Source organism: Microtus oregoni, unplaced genomic scaffold (genome assembly GCF_018167655.1).
Source record: "Microtus oregoni isolate MIOR12 unplaced genomic scaffold, Mior012 000113F_ref0000058, whole genome shotgun sequence".
NCBI classification, from domain to species: domain Eukaryota; kingdom Metazoa; phylum Chordata; class Mammalia; order Rodentia; family Cricetidae; genus Microtus; species Microtus oregoni.
Genome location: NW_024544742.1, coordinates 2,735,382 through 2,741,381, shown reverse-complemented (window position 1 = coordinate 2,741,381; position 6,000 = coordinate 2,735,382). Strand labels below are relative to the sequence as shown.

Sequence of the window (6,000 nt, the reverse complement as noted above, 5' to 3'; positions counted from 1 at the left end):
AGTGGGGGGAGCGGGAGAAGGGTGGGAGGATGGGGAGGGAAATGGGAGGCTGGGAGGAAGAGGAAATTTGTTTTTTTTTCTCTTTTCTCAATAAAAAAAAAGTTAAAAAAAAGAAATATACCATCTAGGCAATCCCTTTTCCAGGCCAGTTTACCTTGTGCCAAGTTGTTAAAGAAGAGTAACCCTCGCAGGGTGTCCAATGGATCATTTTAAAGTGCATCTCTCTTCCTGACTCCGAGAGATCTGAAGGTCCCACCGCTGGTGAACACCTTGGTTATTCATGGAACAGAGGCGGAGTCCAGGCAGCTTCCAAGAGATGCCCGGGCAGCTGGGCACCAATTCGTTTCCAGACTGCTCCGGGTCACGTGGGAGGGCGCGGGAGCAGGAGCTCTGCCAGCTGAGGGGCGGGACCTGCCAGTTGAGGGGCAGGGCCGTGAGCAGAGCTTGGATTGAACATTCTGCAGCCCTGGTGCCCACTCCCAGCGCCTGCCTCCCGAGCCCGTGGCAATCGCGTGCTGCTCTTCATCATGCGGTGGCCGGGCAGCCAGGCGCTTCGGCACTTCTCCACCCGTCAGGTGAGTCCAACCAAAGCGAGCATCCACGTCCTGGTCTTGCTTTCCAGACCTCAGGGGCTTCAGGGTCAGCATGGCAGACGCTGGGGTGGGCAGTGATGCCCAGATCTTACAAGATGGGACCGCATCATTTTTCATATTGGGCGAATTCAGAGAAGACTGCTGCGGTATCCGGGATGGGGATTGTCAAGTGAGCCTTTGTCTCTTGCAGGGAATGAGTTGCAGACGAGGTTACTGAATGTGTCAGGTCTGGCTGGGATGACGAGCTGGGGAATGACAATGAGTAAAGGAACAGGAGCTAGCATCTGTTTTCTTCCGTTTTGCATTTCAACCGAGAGGTTCCCTGGCCCCGACGTGAACGGTATAAGATCGGGATGATGAATTAGAGTGAGCACTAGGCATCAGCCTTGCACGGTCTGTCAGATGCTACCGTGACTCAGGCAAGCTCAGCACTGCAAGCAGTGACTGCCTGGTGCTTCCCACCGAGTCACAGCGGCCAGATTTCCAGGATCACCCAGCACTGCTGGAGTAGCCACGCTGGAACGTTGTTAAACTGTGGGAGTAAGAATCACCGGCCATGGCCCAGCCCTCAGGCTTGAGATTGCATCAGCGCTTCTAGAAACTGAATGGGAGCCGACACGTTGCAAATGGCTCAGCCTTCAGCACTTGGGTGGGCCTTGGGAGAAGAGCCTTTCTGAGCCTAGACGGTTCAGGCTGTTCAGGCCAAGGAAAGCGGTTATCCTGTGTACATAATCTCTTTTGTAAGCAGTACGTCCTAGCTGTGTTATAAAGGATTTTGCCCCATTTGTTTTTCTCTGACAGTGCCATATGTAAAACAAGTATAAGGCAGAATCTTGAATCGTGCTAAGAATTTGTCCCTGGTTTTCATTCATTTCAAAGTTTTCTGTCTCCTAGATAAACTCAAATGGTCAGAATTCATCTTGCTCCTTAGAATGAACTCTAGTGATTTCGGGGAAGAGTCACAGTTACCTGCCTGCCCGGGGCTTTTCATTGCTCAGCTGGGCTGCCCTTGGACCCTTCCTTAGCTTCTTCAACCACTCACAAGACAGCAAGGGGCTGTCACCTCACCGGCCATTGTCACCACCTGTCAGTGAGCTGCTGGAAAGCTGAAGGGAAGGAGTTTCGAAGGATGAGGATTTCCATGTAGAGTTACAGAAGTTTTAAGTAATAAAAACTGAACAGACCAGTTGACAGCAGAAATAGAAACAAGGCTGGGGGAAGCAGCAGGCTGTCCCAGGGGACCACTGTCCCCAGGGGTACATGTGGGAAGGTGGCCATGGGGAGAGCTTAGAATCAGGCAGAATTCTGCATGGTCAAAAGGAAGATGGAGAAGAACTAGGGACATTTTACTCTAAAGATAATATAGATCACCTCCTTTGGACTTTGATCCGCTCCCTAAGAATTATTTTAAAATAAACACACACAGCTAATAAGAATACAAAATGGTACAACCACTTTAGAAGCTTGCCAGTTCCTTTTGCAAAATTTTTCAATCACATTTTTACTTGAGGCGGTGACATGCCGTAGCACACATGGAGAAGTCAGTGACTTGTTCTTTCCTTCCCTCTTGTTGGTCCCCAGGCTTGGCAGCAAGTGTCCCTACCAGACGAGCCTTCTTGCTGAGCCATTTTGTATAGTGCTAAATGGTATCTCCACCACAGGATGCTGCCTCCGCTCTATCAGGTCTTTGTTTGTTTTCATGGTGTTAGGGATGGGGCCGGAGCCTCCCACGGGCAAAGCACACCCTGCATCCCTGAGTTATAGGCTAAGCTCCACACTTCTAGGTACCTGTTTACCCACAGGAAATAAAACCTGTGTGCAGATATTTATAGGGTGTTTCTATAACCATCCCTAATTGGAAAGATCATTCTCATCGGGTGATAGGATAAACAAAATGTAACAAAACCACGATATAATGGATTTTACCTTGCATGGGGAGAAAAGAACCACAGGAGTCCACACTGGGAATGAAACTCAAATATGTATGTTAAGCATATGAACCCCCCCCCCAAAGGTCTGGATAGTCACAGATCTGACGTTTTTGAAAGAGGATCTAGAGACAGAAGAAGTCACTGGATCTCAGGATCACTAGTCGGATGGAGCAAGTATTGGTGGCATAGGGAAATGGTAGCGAGTGCTGGAATGTCTGCTGGTGTGGCAGTGCCTATGTGTTCTGAATTCATAGGCATGAACACGAGTACATAAGAAAGGGTATGTCTGGTTGCATTTAATGAGTTTGTGTTAGTCTGTTTGCTGTGGCTATTACAAAATGCAGGAGGCTAGGAACTGTATAAAAAGAGATTTCTCTAGCTCTCAGTTCTAGAAGCCCAGGAGCATGGTACCAGTATCAGCTGGGCTCTGGAGAGGCCTCAGATAGATGACATTACAACAATGGGGACACACTGGAGAGTGGAGATGATGCATTCCCCTTTCCTGAAAGTCAGAAATGTTAGCTCTCTCTCTCTCTCTCTTTGTCTGTCTCTCTCTCTCTCTCTCTCTCTCTCTCTCTCTCTCTCTCTTCCCTCCCCCATGCTAAGCATCCCTCTTCAGGCATCACCTCCTGACAGGCCTCTGTGTTGACATTGACATCTTGAGTTGAAAAAAAAAAACTATGATTTTTTTTTTGCGGCGGGCGTGGTGGGGTGTGTGACAGTAGTAAAGCATGCCTTTAATCCCAGCACTCAGGAGGCAGGGGCAGGTGGATCTCTGTGAGTTCGAGGCCAGCCTGGTCTACAGAGAGAGTTCCAGGACAGCCAGGGGCCAGGACAACAGGGGCCAGGACTACACAGAGAAACTCTGTCTGGGGTGACTGTGAGGAGGGAGGGGAGAAGGGGGAGACACAAACGTGTTGCGGGGTGCTTGGGAGCTGGCTCAGAGGATCAGAGCACTTGCTGCATTCACCGAGGATGGGAGTTGATTCCCAGCATCTGTGTGAGGGTCCATGCAGACTTCACAGCCAGTAGGGTGAAGAACAAAACTCTCATCAGTCTGATTTGGTAACCTGACCAAATCTAGGGCTTCTAGGGTCTGACACAGATCATTTGACTTCAGCCATGAGTAACCACGGCCCAGTTTTGGAGGAAAGCATTCAGATAACAATTAGCTCAGCCCTGTGAGTGAAATTGTTGACTTAGAAACAACTCTCAAGATGAGGTCTGGGAGACGAGTGAGGTAAACATAACGGCCGTGAGCCTCAGGACTTCCCGGCTCTAAGATGGCATAGAAATTACTTAGGCTGTAAAGTACAGTGACATCGCTCACAAAGATGAGTTTTATGGCCTAGAAGTAATGTTCAAGGGTTTTTTTGGGAAGCAGGGCAGCGGGGAGTCCGGGATAAACGAACAATATTCTGGGGGATACATGGGTAGCCTCTCCCAACATGTAGTACAGGATTACCAGGTTGTAAACCACATCCCCTCTTAACACCATTCCAGGAAAACAACTATGTATTTTGTTCCATGGAAGAGATAAGTTATGTGTTTAACTTTCTTGGCCTCTCCAGTGCTTTTCTGTGTACAAAAGGATTTTTTTTTTACCCTCTGCAAGTAGCCCTGTTCAGCAGCTCGCCACCAACTGTAACTCTGAGACCATCACAACACTCATGGCATAAACCCATGCAGTCACATACACATTAATAATGTGAAAATAACAACCCTTTGAAAAGCATTTTATTTTATTTTTTTAAAATTTATTTATTTATTATCTATAGAATATTCTGTCTGTGTATATGTCTGCAGGCCAGAAGAGGGCACCAGACATCATTACAGATGGTTGTGAGCCACCACGTGTTTGCCGGGAATTGAACTCAGGACCTTTGGAAGAGCAGGCAATGCTCTTAACCTCTGAGCCATCTCTCCAGACCCTGAAAAGCATTTTAAAAAGTGATGAGGGCTGGGGGTGTAGCTAGAGGCACTGGTCTGCCATGTATAGCAACTCAGCTTTGACCCCCCAGCACTGAGAAAAAAAAATCAGAATGACAATGGATATGAATGCCTTCTTTATGTTATGATGCAATAAGGAAACCGAGTTGCACAAGCTTGTCGCTGATGTCTTAGATCGTGCGTAGGTTCACCTCTATCTGAAGCGTGACACGCTGCTCCTGCTCAGGTGAGAGCTTGTCACACTAGCCAGAGCCTTTGCACACTCCAAATGCATCCTGGGAGCACACTGAAAAGCAGCTGTTATTTTCCCTCTCTGCTCCATTTTCAAGCACGAGAGGCACACCTCGGAGCCGGCTCATGCCTCGACAGAGCTGCCTCAGAGATGGGCTAACCCGGGGAGGAATCCACAGCACCCTCCTGCCCACAGTCACTCAGGGATTCCCACTGTCTTCATAATATGGTAAAAAAAAAAAAAAACTGGAATCGATAAAGCTCTCTGCCGCTCCTGTCTCGATTGCCGCTTGTCAGTACTCCATGGCTCCCCATTCTGGATGCTACCATTTCTTCATTTCCTTCTCCCGGGAACTCCCCCGGGGGTCTCAAGTAATCCTCCCTCCCAACTGATGAAGTCTCCGAGGACAGGGACCACTCTTTCTATGAATCTTGTAGTATGGGGTAGGGGGTCCGAAAGGGAAACGAGCACCGAGAACAAACGAGAGCATCTTCTTGGTGGATTCCGCCAGCACGGACAAGTCAGCACTCAGACTGTACTTGGAGACACAGAAGCAAGAAATATCTTAAGTTTAGTCTTCTGGAATCCTGCGAATTCACAAATAGACTTACAGTCCTGGAATCTGAGCGTTTCCCGGCATTAAAAACTCACGTTGGGCTTGGGTGTGTGTGGGGTGGCTCTGTAGTAAAATGCAAGCTTCAGGTTGAAGGCTGCGCGGTTGTTCACAGCATCAGAGAGGGGGATGGGGTGCGGAGTCACCCACCACGCTCAGAAAGCGGTCAGTGAATGCAACATGGTTGCTTTAGAGTCTTTCTCAGCTGATCTGGAACTGAACTCCAGCTAGCCAGATGACAGTCCAGTCAAATGTAGAAGCACACTGCATTGAAGGACGAGGACTCTTGACTTCTGTGTGCTTTGAAGTTGTCCACGCCCACCACACTTTGGTTGGTAATGTTGGTTGTCGGGCCAAGGGTCTTGCACATGGCGAACAGATGCTCCCCCAGAGAGCTACGGCCTGGCCCCTCTATGCATTTTGAAAGCAGAGTTTCAGATGCCTTAAAATATCTGGCATTAACAATTGTGTGGGGCGAAGTTGAAATTTTTGTAAGGTGGCCAATGGGAAGATTCTGTTTCTGCCCTAATTATAGGATACAGAGTTCAAATAGTTATGGAGCATTTTTAATTTTTCTTGGTGTGTGTGTGTGTGTGTGTGTGTGTGTGTGTGTGTGTGTGTGCTTGCCAGAGGTCAACTCTGGTTTGTTCCTTGGGTACTCTTTACTTTGGTCTGTCTGTC

The 6,000-nt window shown here is 48.5% G+C and overlaps 1 pseudogene; it reads left to right on the top strand.

The window, feature by feature from the left end:
• Nucleotides 1–527: 527 nt before the first annotated feature.
• LOC121443838 overlaps nt 528–6,000 on the top strand; it is a 44,002-nt pseudogene continuing 38,529 nt past the window's right edge.